At 34.3% G+C, this 15,735-nt stretch overlaps 2 non-coding genes across 2 annotated transcripts; one reads left to right on the forward strand and one right to left on the reverse strand.

The window, feature by feature from the left end:
* The first annotated feature begins 10,713 nt into the window (after positions 1-10,713).
* Positions 10,714-10,785, forward strand: TRNAA-UGC (transfer RNA alanine (anticodon UGC)). The gene has a single exon. It is a non-coding gene; the product is annotated as a tRNA-Ala (tRNA).
* A 1,924-nt stretch (positions 10,786-12,709) lies between these two features.
* TRNAA-CGC (transfer RNA alanine (anticodon CGC)) lies at positions 12,710-12,781 on the reverse strand. The gene has a single exon. It is a non-coding gene; the product is annotated as a tRNA-Ala (tRNA).
* Between the last annotated feature and the right edge of the window lie 2,954 nt (positions 12,782-15,735).

The raw sequence follows: 15,735 nt of genomic DNA on the forward strand, positions 1-15,735 counted from the left end.
TTCCCTTAGCTGTCTAGACGTCCTTAGTGGGTCTAACCGGGCTTCGTTTACTAATCTCGCATCTTGGGCTTCGGTTGACACATGCGGACGACCAGCAGATCGTAAATTACCAGTCTGACCTGTAGCACCATATTTCCGAATCCATCGCCTTCCTGTAGAGGCCGGGACACCTACTCGCTGCTAGCTGCAGTTGCAGAATAACCTTCCAACTCCCATAAAGTAATTACTGCTGTACGTCTATCCATAGTTACCAATGTTCTGAGCTGTGAGAAGGAAGCAATAGGTAAAAGCTAGTACCTGACGTGTGATTGGTTACTTGCACGACACGCCTATTGTGGGGAACAGCGTTGCCAGATCTAGCATAATGATGCTAGATCTAGCATAATTTGCATGTCTCTAGCATCTAGCATCTTGCTTTTAGCATCCTGCCCAAATCTAGCACAATTTCAGCAACTTATCAAAAAGCCATAAAACCTGGAGATGAGAAAGAAGTTGGTCGTGGGAAGAAAAAGAACGGCAGAAATGTATCCTCTTCCATTGATTCATACACTCGGTAAACCATACAGGCAGTCTTATTTTCCGAAGTAAGTTCGGAACGGCTTTGGGCTTTTTTTTGTGGCTCCACCCAGGGTTTTCTAATCCTTTAACTCCGAGGCATGGGCGGAGCTATGGGGGCCATTCTCCCCCCAACTTTTTGACAACTTCATCATCTTTATTTCTGACTTCATGATCATATTTATTCCTGAAATGACAGCTCCGAGACCGACCAAAAATCTGCCCCCCCCCCAGCAGACGATTCCCAACTCCGCTTATGCTGCGAAGTAATTTTCTTTTAAAATATGTAAACAAAAACTTTGCATTCATTTATACGATATATACGCCATTGAGTCTGGCAACGACTGCAGTAAGTCAGTTGAGTTAAAATTTTGGTGCGTGAAGTATTGAGTTCTATCCATGCATTCTTGCTCTCTGTGTATTTTAAGTTACGTTATCGTATTTCAACTTCGTTTTTTTTTAACTCCTGAATTAGTAATTATGAGGATCTAGCATAATTTGACCGAATCTAGCATAAGTTCGATCAGGTTTTGGAATAATTCCGAGCTGTGAGTCTGGCAACGCTGGTGGCGAACGACTTGGTCAACGACTCGCGAAAGAAATCTGAAAATGGTGCGCCGTAATAATAATATTAAGAACAGTTTTTATAAAGGAATATTAATACATACGAAAAGCTGTTTCAAGAATGAATTGTTATACTGTCTTTACACGTATAAAAACATATACCATATACCAAACAGATTGAGCGATATGATGATAGCTGTTTTGAGACGAACACTTTCGAAGTCCAACTTCGGGTATCTTCGGAAAACAGTAAACTAAAGCTGCTGGTTCGAACCTCCAAAGCCAACCTTAGTAATCGGGAAAAGATGTACAGATATGTTTTTCCTTCTGTTAAATATAATAAGACATGTTGAAATGGTATTAAGTGTAGAAAAAAGTAACATTGATTGAAATACTTAATGATACAATATTTCGAGACTATGTATTCACACTCTCGTTTCCTCATTGTGATTTCCATACGGAAAAGAGCATTTACGTATGAGCTCAGTTATATTTCAGAAGCAGCTTCCGCAAAGCGGTCATGTTAGCTCAGTGGTACACCACCGAGCGTTTAAATCGTGAGCTCGATACCCGTTCAGGTGAGATTCTTTTATGATATTCTACTTTCCTCAATATATGAAAATTATGTAAAATAGTTACATTACAATTCATCAGTTGTATATATATTTTCATATCATCAGTTGTATATATGAGTTGAATATATATATTCATATCATCAGTTGTATATATCAGTTGAATATATATATTCATATCATTTCACGACATAAGTAATTCTTATCTTTAAAATATAACATCTGAGGTATTCACAGAACGTCGGTGTGTTATGTGTGAATATTGAATACAAATTTAAAAATTCGTGTGATAGCAATAAATAAGTTATGTAATGTATTTATTTGCAGCTACTTTCATCGCAGATAACTTCTCAATATTCGCATTACAGCATTTAGGTAGAGCATATCGAAAATCGGATCGTGGTTCAAGACAAAAAACTAGCTAGCCCCAAACTGTCACGTAAGAAATTCACGAATCGCAAAAGTGAAGAGATTGAGAGCGGTAATTCCTTAATCGCTCTCTCTCAACTCTCTCTTATCTGCATTTATACATATAAAAGTGTATGTATGTATGTTCCATCATAACTAATGTATGCCTAGAGCAAGGTTTCTCAACCTGGGAGTCGCGGCCCCTAGGGGATCGCAAAGATAGGCGGGAGAGATAAATATAGTTAGAATATAATACCAGAAATTATTTTTAAATATTATTTTTAATTTTGTTCTGATAGGCATACTTTTATTTTTTATACACACTGTAAAGAGCAATAAAAAATAAGTCTACTGAACATTTTCAAAGGGTGTAGAATTCGTGTTACTATTCGGTTCAAAGTCTTTTGTCGTCGCGAATTCTGCCGAGAAATTTGAAGCTTAAAATATACAAAACGATAATCCTGCCTGTTGTTCTGTATGGTTGCGAACCATGGTCGCTTACTCTGAGGGAAGAACATAGACTGAAAGTATTTGAGAACAAGATCCTTAGACGAATATTCGGACCTAAGAGGAATGGGAATGGGGAATGGCGGAAACTTCATAACGAGGAACTACATAATTTATACGGTTACCCAACATTGTTAGGGTCGTCAAGTCTAGAGGCTTAGGTGGGCAGGTCATGTAGCTAGAATGGAAGAAAGTAGAAACGCTTTCAAAGTCTTGACTGGAAGACCAAACGGAAAACGACCATTAGGAAGACCTAGGCGCAGATGGGAGGACAATATTAAGATGGATCTCGCTGAGATAAGAATACAAAGTAGAAACTGGATCCAATTGGCTAAGGATAGAAGTCAGTGGAGAGCTTTTGTGAACGGGGCATTGAACCTCCGGGTTCCATAGGCCATAGAGTTAGTTAGTTAGTAGAGTTGTTTAAAAATTAATTTAAATCAAAGAGGTATGGTATAAAACTAATGAGAACTGTATATAGAAATACTAGAAAAATACACATGAAACAAAACCTGCACATTGAAATACAATTAAAATTAAAACCTAATGAGATACCTAAGCATGGTATAATTTCACTAGTGCAGCAATGCCCGGTTCAATCTTCATGACGAACATTATCAAGCCATTTTCAACTGATAAGCGATTTCTTATCTTTGTTTTAATGTTTACCATAAAAAAAAAAAAAAAAACACTTTCGCACAAGTACGATATAGCAAATGGAATTATTACTTTTAAAGCAGCAATCACCAGACCAGGATATTCTTCTCTCCTCATCAGGCAGAACTTGTCCAAGTCTTCGTTACAGAAAACCAGTTGCAAAGACTTGTCGCATGATCATTCTATTATTTGGTCAAGAAGTTGTGGGATCAGATACGTTAATGACGTCTTCAATAAAGGAGTTTAACATCCATCTTGAACCAGCACCTTCGTCGTTGGGAATATAGATATTACAGTTACTGTATCCACTGTCAGTGCCGGGCGCCGAAAAAAGGGGCCACACATTTCGGAGGAAGTGTGCTACTCATGTTAGGAAAGTGCATGTGCACATGTGTAAAATAGAAGGAAAAACGTAATAAAATGTGCTCAAAATTAAGGAAAGGTAGGATTTATTTTGAAAATGTTATTGAGCTTCGTGCCAACCATGGTGGCGCTTCGTAGCTAGTCTGTCGACGTCACTCATATATACGGTGACATCGTACTATACTCTCGCCCCGGGCAATGATTTCCATGGCACTGTTCACTATAAACAAAAAAATGGATTCTACTATTATAGAAATAGGTATGTTAAAAATCCCACACAAGCTTATTATAAAACAAATTATAAAAGAGTCGCTGGCAAGAGGGTGTGATAAAAGGGGATCGTGATAGGAATTACATTGAGAACCACTGGCCTAGAGTAATTTTAACCACATTTCTTATAGTTTCAAAAAGAGTGCTGTCGGGTTACCTATGTTGAATGTGAGGGGGATACATATAAAAGATCGCTAGAAAATGATCGATATTAGATTCATAGTTTTCGGGGTCGCTTAGATAAATAGTGAGACTTTCAATTTCGCTTAACTACGATTAAGCTTTCATTAGTGGGGATGGGCACGAACGACTTTTCTTTGAAACTCGACTCGACTCGAAACAGACATCTTTGAGGTCTACTCTTGGACTCGGCGAGAAAAATATCTTCCAACTCGACTCGGATTAGAGTCAAGTCGAACCAAAACGAGCCAAATCCTGTGTTTAGTCCTACCTAGACAATACATAGACAATAATTATTCTATCATCAATTATACTACTGTTACTACAAATAATAATAATAATAATAATAATAATAATAATAATAATAATAATAATAATAATAATAATAATAATAATAATAATTATTATTATTATTATTATTATTATTATTATTATTATCATTATTATTATTATTATTATTATTATTATTATTATTATTATTATTATTATTATTATTATTATTATTATTATTATTATTATTATTATTATTATTATTATTATTATTATTATGACAACACCGTGTACAAACATGAACGATAGATGGTTAGTAAAGGAATACTAAAAGCTAGTTGACTGCCGACGTCGGTAGTCATGAAGTCTACAAGGCAAGGACATCGTTCATTACCCTAAGCTGTAAGCGTCGGTGGACTACAGATGGTCAACTATTAACCTCTCGCCAGAAATTGGTGGCCCCGCAGCGACGATCCGTGATGGTCCAAGTTCCATTTTGAAAACTTTACTACCAGCGGCAGAGACGCGATGAAACGCCAACGAACCACAAAATTACTCTCCCAAAATATGTTAAAATGAATATATGTGTGATTTGTTTATATTTAGGTGAATCAATAAAACACAAAACAAATACCCCGGGGTGGACGCGAACTATCAATATTACGATTACTAGACACGCGTTCTTCTGACTTCCCCACGGAAACGATCATAAAAAGCTTGGTTGTTGAAGGATAAATCATTGACGTCTTAATTTAGCCAATCAGACAAACCCCTACATCTCGAGTTCTAGGAGATGCTACCGTGAACCGTTTCAGATTTATTGCTTTCTGGTGAAGTACTATCCATGCGCAAAATTTGAGCATAATAGCCGACATGCATCTTTGGTGCCTCTTATCTTTAGTACAATTTTAACCAGAGATGGTGTGGGTCAATGAAAATTTGATCCACGACCCACCATGACCCACTATCACCCAGCACCCAAATGACCCATTGGCCCACTCTGACCCATCAACCATCGTGATCCACTCTGACCTACCACCAACTATGAACCACTCTGAACCATTGCGACCAACTCCGACCCACCAAAACCCATCGACATCAACTCTGACCGATGACCACGTCCTCCTCTCCATTGACTAAAGAGATTACACTTGTAATAAAACAAGACTGTGAAATTATCACTTATCGGAGTTTGAATTTCTACCGTCATTGGCTCAAGCACCTCTTTGTTACAATACTGATGGGTCTGACTTTTACGATATATAATGACAAAGTGTTTCTCATCTTTCGAATTAAAATGAATTTAAATTTATCATATGTAATTATTTCTTTGTTGCCTTACAGACACATTTCAGTAGAAAATAGGGTGAAATTTAAAAGTTTCGAATCAAGGAAAAGTAGACCAACGTAAAAAAAAAAAAAAAAAAAAAAAAAAAAGAGGGAGAGAAACTAATTTTCTATATAATTAAGCATGCCGTACTAATTGAAAATGCCCATGTAATTAAGTTTAGAATACAAATTTTATGGCCATTTTTCTCTAACTTTATGGCTTGATTGCCTTATGCTCGGAACGCTCCATATATTAAACACCAGCTTCAGCAATTATAAATAGAAAGCAGTGGTATAAAATTCAAAAAGAACTTTAGTTTGCATTACTCAATTTTTTTCTCAACTAATATCAATCGTTTTCGATTATTTTTACAAATAAACCCACTACCAATTTCCAATATATAGAAAATGCACCCCCGTCCCCCCGCTCATAAAAGACAATTTTAATAAATGCCAGGGCATATTCTCTTTATTTTTAATAAAGAGTTATATGCTGAATTTCAGCTCTCAGTTGAACGGCTTGTGTGATACTAAATTTTTCGCAAAAATTCGGACTTCTACTCCCCCTAAGGATATGTATTATAATGAAAGTGACACGCGTATGATAACTTCCCAGTTGGGATTGGAGCCTGATTATATACCAAACGTCAATTCATTTGACTTTGCAATTTGACCGTGATGATTACGCATAGTTACTTTCAATTTTTTATGATACATATCCTTATTTCATATGTTACAGATGATTCAAAAATATTTTTTCAAGCAGTTAGCTCCTCTAGAATCTCACAGGCTGCATCCCAAAATCCAACTCCTACTATCCTATGACAATCCAAAAGTGACTGAACTTTTTTTATTAGGAACAAATGACAAAAGAAAAATGGAGATCTTGAAAGTAAAATGTAGAAAAGCTCGGTGCCCCCAATAACTACATATTTCTCCGCCCCTTCATTCCGAACTTAAAAATAAAACTTAATTCGAATATGGTTAACTAGTGAATTTATTACAGTTAAATTCCACTCACTACATGCTACAGCTACAACTGTGTAACAAAAAATAACAACTGTGAAACATGTTCTGAATTACTATTACATTTCTTACGCTATTATTAAACATATTAGAATAGTAAAAGAGGATTGTTCGTGAAATAGTATATTTGCTCATGATTTTTAACTTTTTCATACGGAAAAAAATAAGATATTATTCAAGTTTTAAAATTTGCACTCTGCAAATATGTTGCCCTCTAGGCAATGGGACTAATGTGGACTAATGGGAAATGCTGCACTGTTAGCGGCGCTGAAAACTTACGATTCGATTCTAATATCGGTTGATTTCGATATCTTTATGTCGCTACGTAACCACCCTGGGTGCTAATGGGAGCTTAATTGGACTTGAATTGAAAGTAGAGCTATTCACCTAAGCGACCACGAAACTATGGATTCGATACTAATATCGACCCGTTTCTAGCATTTTTGATATGTATCCCGACAGTACTCTTTTTCCAGACTGTAAGAAATATAGTTAAAATTGCTCTAGATATATCAGAATTATGTTGAAACACACATAAATCCACTTTTATATTCTGTATAAATAGACAGTGAGTGAGCGAGCGAGCGAGAGAGGGCGACTCAAGGCATCACTACTTCCACATTGCAAAAGCATATATCAGGAATTGAATTGAAAATCTATGTAAAGACTTTCTGCTGTGGCATGCTTCATAAGGACAGTTCCAGTCTGCTCACGTGACCTTTGGGGTTCATGAATTTTTTTGCGAGCGTTCCGACTTTGGATTCTCTGTTTATACCCTCTGTTTATGCATCGAATAACTTTTCAAGAACATAAATGACATTCATAAATACATTATGAATGTTGAGAATTACTCTCTATATGACAAATAGCTGCAAATAAATACACTACATGTATTTATTTATTGCTATTGAACGAGTTTCTTAACTTGTATTTACATCCTCATATATAATACCGACCTACTGTGAAAATTATCTCAGATGTTATATTTTAAACATAATAATTACTATGTTCTGCAATTATTATGTTATATATAAACAACTTATGTATTTTAATGTAATTATTTTATATAATTTTTCATGCATTGCGGAAAATATAATTTAAAAAAAAAGTATAGACCCAGATAAGAATCGAACTCAGAACCTTATGATTTGAAATCCAACAGCTTACCAATGAGCTAACACAAGGACTTCTAGAACTAAGCTTCTAGCGATGTATAACGGATCTCAAGATAATTATGACATTCATATCCATTACAAACGCTGTTTCTGTTCTACTTTGACTTTTATTTTAGTACTCAGGCGATAATTATGTTCTATTTCTTAACTTTGAGCATTCTTTTACATATGGAAAGATTCTTTAACGTATTTAAATGTTCCATTACGTATAGAGAGCTAAATGACAAACAAGCATGTGTTCACATTAATAAAAGGTTTCGAAATATTGTATCATTAAGTATTTCAATCAATGTTGCTTTTTTAAACACTTGGTAACAAGTCTTATTATATTTAAACGAAGAAAAACACATCTGCAAACTTTTTCCCGATTGCAAAGGCTGGCTTGGAGGTTCGAACCTGGCTTACTTTTTCCCGAAGATACCCGAAGCTGGACTTAGAAAATTTTTGCCTCAAAACACCAATAAAGAATGCGCTCAACCTTTTTGAGACAAGGTGTACCTGTGATAAATGCATTAGAATCTAATTTGGCACACATGGCATTAGTATACAATAGTACTGCAAAAAGTTTTCATTCCTAACAAGAAGAAATTCGTGGAGTCAATGCTTTAAGCCAAACATAGGCCTATTATAAAGATGTGGACATGAACGTTGTTGAAGTCAAACATTCTTTATCAATATGTTAGACATAGTCATACCATAGTCAAAGACATGCACATGAACATCTGACACATCAGGATCTGTATCAAGTAATATTTAATGACTACATCCAATCAGCATTCCCTAACGTTGTAGTAATTCTAAGAATGATAATTTCCTTTGGATGATGATTTCAAATTGAAGTGGAGAAAGATCTTTTCTCAGCTAAAGAGGGTAATAAATGAATTTAGAACAACAATGTTTTATGACAAAGTTATGTAACCTCAGCGTCATGTGCATAGAAAGTGAAAAGTTTGATGGCATAATCAATGGTTTTGTTTTGGCAAAGACAAGAAGGAAAGTGTTTTAATGTAGATAATGTTTGTTCATTGTTTGTATACCCAGTATATAACGAATCATGATAAATTATATAGTTGAATGAGTATTGGGCAGATAGTAATATAATTAGTCATGTATTGACATTTTATATGAATATAACATACGTATTACTTGAAATATCGTCTTTTATACCAACTAACTTAGTGTAACAGTTACAAATGTGTACTGTCAATATGAATATGGTCATATTCATAATACTATGGTCATATTGATATATAAATGTATTCTATTAACTACAATAGTATTGTGTGTAGGTTATAACATAACGTCATATTAATAATGCTATACACATGGCAAGTCAAAATGATGGACCCGATTTAAGAAATTTATTGTGTGAAAACTAATAAACTTATGCTATTATGAAACACGTGCTAAGGAAGATAAACTGTCAAAAGTTTTCTTGGAACATATTCACAAATGTTCAATGTGAGCACCTCGCGTAACACGGCACACCGATAGTCTATCTCCTGCCAAACCTTTTCCAGTATGTTGGGTGAATATCTGCAATGGCTGCTATGATGCGGGCACAAAGATCATTCAATGTTGTTGGAAGTGATGTATGTAAACATAATCTTTTACAAAACGCCGCATGAAGAAGTCACATGGGGTCAAGGTATGTGTAAATCAATCACAGATTTGTTAACATGATAATGAACCACACAGAAATATCTCTGCCTTCCATTGAAGGTCTTTTCCAGAAGGAATATCTCTGCTCGCTGCTAACTCGTAGGGGTAGAAAGTGGAAACAATGAGTGTAAACTAAACTTTAAAAGTTAACCTTTCCAAGCACAAGTCTCACACACTTTTCGAAGCACATGAAATGTTTATTAGATTTCACGGAATACATTTCTGAAATTGGGTCTATCAATTTGACTTGTCTTGTATAATTATTAGTAGTTTTGCGTAATAGATATATATTGACACATCTTATTTCATGTTATAGCAATCTTCCAGAGACTAGATTATGAGTCTGTATTTTGTTTTCAAAAGAATTTTGCAATGTGTTGCAATATTGTAAAATTATAAACTACTGTAAGTCTATTTGATCAATATGAAGTTAATAAACGTATTCAGGTATCTATTAGATCCATAAAGTACTATATAGCATACATTTAAACCCCCAAAATGGCAACATCTTGTCGCTTGAAAAGAAAGCTAGACATATAAAGGGTCCCATTACTTTCAATACCTTTGGGCCCCATCAAACCTAAATCCGGCACTGATTCCAGTAGACCTCTAATCATCTTCAATGTTCGAGAATCCTCTCAACCAGATTTCGTTTTGTGGAAATCTACTTCGTTCGAGCTGTTTTATAAAGACAGATTTTTAGTTAAATGCAAGACAGTTTTTGTTATGTTATGAAAAGATGTTTGAAAACAATTTGTACCGAAATAAAGTACTGTTTGGTTGGATTAAAGTTAGTGCATCTACCAGCAGTGAGGCTATATGAGACATGGATCTAAAGGTTAACGGGGAATCCGAGCTACTTGAGCTTCAATTGGAAATCTAAGCCAGGTCTCACGCTCCAAACGCGTGTAGCCAAAACAATATAGCTGTGACGGAGCTCTGCATCAAAATAAAGCATCTTGGTGGATGAAAGAAAAAATACGAACCAATAATTTCTTTTATTTTACATAAGTAAGATTGCTACACAGGTAAATGTTGATTTCTGTAAATCAATTTTAAGTAGTGCTAGTAATTAATTTGCCGAAGGCGAGAGAAAACTTTCACGCTGCAAGTCACAACAGCGCAAAAACGTAAAATATTCGGTTTTGCTGTAAAAGAAGGTGATAATGAGAGGTGGGGGTGTAGCCCAGTGGTAGAGCGTTCGCTTTGCATGTGAAAGGTCCCGGGTTCGATCCCCGGCACCTCCATTGTTTTAATGTCTCTCTCACAGATAATTAGCTTTTCTAAATATAATTTTTCGATTCTATAATAATTTCTTCAATATTTATGTTTATCTCTTAGCTCTAAGGTAAAAATTGAATTATCGAGAAAGTTTTTGTTGTCCTATGTTCCTAATGCCTTCAATCTGTTTTATGTATCATCCGCATGCAATACAAAGCTTCATTTACACTAAAGTTTTAAAAGAATTAAGTTTCATGCTTATTTTGAGCACAGAGCTATATGGAATGAAACGCACTGATTCAAGAGAGATTTCGTTTACTATTCTAATGTTTCCTTGGGGATTTGTCCTCCTTTAGGAGATGAACCCAAGTAGAAGAGTATTAGCCACAGATACTCATGAGGAAACAGAACTTTTCTTTACAAAAGTATTAATTGAGGATTTTCCAAGACAACTAATATTATTAGATCTTGGGATTACATTCAAATCAACTAAAGTTTATCTTACAAGTATAATTAGCCAAGTATAGTAGTATCTTGCACATAATAAAACTTTGACTCAGTTCTGAGCACAGGAAACTTTAATACTTCAGAAATATATAAATAACTTATTTATCTATAGTGAAAAAATGACATTTATAGTTGAGTTGAGTTGAGTTGATTTTGAGTTTAACGTCCCGTTCAGCAGCGAGGCTATATGAGACGTGGACCTACTGATTAACGTGGAATCCGAACCACATGAGCTCCCGCCGGGAATCGAACCCGGGGACATTTATAGTTGAATTACAAACTAAACCAACATTTTGTGTCAACAGTAAAACAGTTGAAAGAGCATTACCGATCACACGGAACTTCAATCAGACTAAGGCAACGACATTATAAAGTGTTAGTCACTCCATTACCACGAGGGCCACAAGGAAGACTGACGATTCTTTTCTTGAATTGATTGGTTGATTGATTGAGGTTTAATGGGGATTTCGGCTTCCAGGTTATTTGTCCCCGACACAATCAACAGCGGGATCACGATAATACAAACATATCAAATATAACCAAAAAACTACTTCAAAAGAGAAATAGAAGTTTAAAAGAATATATAAAATAATAAAAACACGAGAATAACAAATATATAACAATAATAAGAAACAGTAAATGTATATCAATAACAATAAATAGTAACAAAAGATAAAATGTATAACTATAACAATAGAGAGTAATAATAATAATAAAAATAGAGAAAATATATAACAGTAACAATAGTGAAATTCAATAAAAAGTAATAAATTAACGCTTGAGTCGAACCTTTCCACGTGGGATAACCACTTACTGTTCACTCAATATCCATCAGATCATTTTCCACCATGTGAGATTTCAAAGAAACTGTAGGTGGCTTACAAACAGGTGTGGATTTTACTCTTTTCGAGGAGAGAACATTATCATTGAACTTTTGTATATACTGGGTAACTTGTTCTGATTAATATCACCCTTTGAGGAAAAAGTTGCTTTTGTTTGTATGCAAACTATAATACTAATATGTAAGAACTTGAGTTTACAAGACAAATGTATTCTTGTACTGAAAGAAAAAATCTTCTTCCTGTTGAACGAAGTTATGAATTATTTCGACAGAGAGGGAGAGATGAAAAGGAAGAGAGAATGAATGAGAGAGAGAGGAGCGGGGAGAGACTATGGAATTTCTTCTTCTTAGTTTTTGCTTTTTTACAATTTTTCCATCATGTTTTGTAATGGAGTTTTCAATATTTAGATTTTTATTTGAAACCCAACAAGTGTTAATCCTACTTCACTGGCTTTCCCCAATTGCTCATTCCTGTTTAACTATGAAGATTTTTGGGTGTAGGTTAACGAAGAGTGGGAGAGAGTAAAAGAATAACCTTTAATAAAGCGAAACTAATGTAATTTTTATGTTGATCTGAAAGTGTTATTCTAAATTGAAAAAGTTGGAGATGCTGGGGTTTGAACCCAGGACTTTTCACATGCGAAGCGAACGCTCTACCACTGAGCTACATCCCCTGTTCTTCTAAGCGTTTGATCTTGCTGTTATGTCTAAAAGTATACATTCTGATTGGGAGGGAAAGTGAAGAGAGGGGGTGAGTTTTATAATTATCAATCGTAGCATATTCAATGGACATTTAATTAAAGCTTTTAAATTTTGGGAAATATCAGGAACATTAAGAAACTAACATTCCAATATTCTATAATTGGAGCCTTAATGTTCCAACTACATCGAAAATTTGCTTTTCACAATGGCTTTACTGAAATTGCGAAAAAAAAAAAGAAAAGAAATGCAAGATATTGGTTTTGTGTATGTAGTCATAGAATGTTTCTAATGGAGGAAAACCAATACAATTGAATATTTAATAATTAAGAACCGGAAATATGAATATTCACAATGTTCTGTAATGAAAGCAGCAAGACATATTACTGGATTTTTATTCATGTTACACAGTGAAAAAGTAAGGATTAAGGTGATCAGCAAGTGTTGAATCTTTACTTCAATATTTATTTATTTATTTATTTATTTATTTCGGAAAAACAACAGGCAAATGCCTAATTACAGTTTTCCCTCATTGTGAAGTGTATTTAATACACTTTAAAATACACATATAATAACATACTAATATGACCTCAATTCTATCGTAATACACACTAAAATACACATATAATAAAATAATAATATGAAAGCAAAATATACGTTAAAATACAAATAGTACGATATACAGAATACAACAAATTTATGTAAAATGAAAATTTTGTTTGCAACTAAAAAAAAATCTATATCTGGGTGTTCTAGTGACATCTTATTATACAATATACACATTTTTCTGACAGGCGATACATCTAATGCATTAGTCCTTTGCGCTGAGAGATGGAATATGTCATTATGGGGTCTCGTTGCTCTATGTGGGACGCGAATTTTTATTTCTGATAACAAATATTCTGAATCTATTGCACCATGGATTATTTTATGTAAGAAAGATAATATGAAATGACTTCTTCTGCTTTCAAGAGATTGTAATGAATATTTGTTTCGAAGACCTTCGTAGTTCTCAAATTTTGTATATATACCTGTTTCTTTATATGTCAAAAAGCGCACAAATTTATTTTGAATGTTTTCGATTTTATTTATATATTTCTTACTATTAGAACCCCATATTATCGTTGCATATTCCACCTTAGACCGTACATAGGCAGTGTATAATGTTTTGAGAGCATTAGTATTAGAAAAATCACCTCTTAATCTCATCACAAAGCCAAGATTCCTAAAGGCATCACCAATTACTCTGTTGACATGAATATCGAATGATAGGTTTGACTGCAGAGTGACTCCAAGATCAGTAACATTATCCACTCTCTCAATTGGTGTTTGATTAATAGTATACATATTGCGTACATAGTTTATTTTCCTGGTGTATGATACTACTTTACATTTTATAATATTTAGTAGCAACTTGTTTGATTCACACCATTGGGAAATAGCATTAATGTCATTTTGCAAAGAAATTGCGTCCAATTCCGTGGAGATACTGCGATAGATTTTTAGATCGTCAGCAAACAAAAGTTTGTGGGAAGATGTTATTACAGATGGTAAATCGTTAACAAATAGTATAAATAACAGAGGTCCTAAGTTCGATCCCTGAGGCACACCAGAATCTACGACATATTCCTTAGTTAAAATATTCTTGTATCGAACGCGATGTTTCCGTTGGTAAAGATAGGATGCTATAAGTTGTTGAAGATTTTGTGAAAAATTGAAAGTCACAAGTTTGCTTAGAAGTATATCGTGATTAATTACGTCGAACGCCTTGGAGAAATCTGTATAAATTACATCTACTTGTTCCTTTTTATCAACTTGATTAGCTATAAAATGTGTAAGTTCTGAGAGATAGTTACGGTTGACCTCTTTGGCATGAAACCATGTTGAAAGGGAGATATTACTGACCGTACATGTGAGTAAATTTTTTCGTATATAATAATTTCAAATATCTTATAATAGATGGGGCAGATAGTAGGGTTACCGGTCGATAATTTTTTATTTGGTCTGTAGGACAGCCTGTTTTGGGAATGGGACAGACGTCACGATGGATTTATAATATCAAACCTTAAATGAAGTTGCACTGTATATGGAAGGAACATTCTTTCCCTCTTTTTAGTTGTGCATATACATGGACATGTTTTTTATGTATTCGAATTAAAGTTTCTCAACAACCATTCTTCGCACTTGTATTTTATTTATTAAATGTTATAGTAATTGCTACCATTCATTATCACTTCGTGCAATGATATCAACGATGAGGATTATTCCAGTCAGGGTGTAGCCAGCAGGTTTATCTAGGAGGGGCCCGTCGTTTTTGAGGGGGGCAGCTATAATGTAGAATGTCAAAAAAATGTGTTACAGCTAGTGAATTTGAGGCCTGAAAAAAAAAACGGAATTTTTTTGTTTCCGTGCGGAAAACTAAAAAGGTTTGGTCCGGGTCAGTAGTTCTGGGTAAGCATAATATATAAAAACTACCTGGCACATAATATTTATGGAGAAAAAGCAAACCATATATATATGCTGAAATTGCTAAAGATAAAGAATGCAAAATATTTATTTGAGTATGTAGTCATAAAATATTTTCAATGTAAAGAAAACCAATGGAATCAAATATTTAATACTTTAGGACCGGGAATATGAATATTTGCATTGTTCTGTAAAATAACAAGGCATATTAACACATTTTTATTCATGGTACACAGTGAGAAAGCTTAGTAAGGATTAAAAAAGATCAGGAAGTGATGAAGGTTTGCTCGAGCATTTATCGTGCCATAGTTAAACTGAAGCAATTTGGAAGATTTTTTCCCCTTCTGTTAGCTGTGCATATACATGAAAAAGTTTTTATTTACTTAAATATAAATTTCAAAACAACCAATTCTCGTTGTTATGTTTTATTTCTTAAACTGCGACCACTCACTATTACTACCTT

The sequence above is a fragment of the Thermobia domestica genome, chromosome 1 (assembly GCF_964235325.1).
Source record: "Thermobia domestica chromosome 1, izTheDome1.hap1.1, whole genome shotgun sequence".
Lineage (NCBI taxonomy): Eukaryota > Metazoa > Arthropoda > Insecta > Zygentoma > Lepismatidae > Thermobia > Thermobia domestica.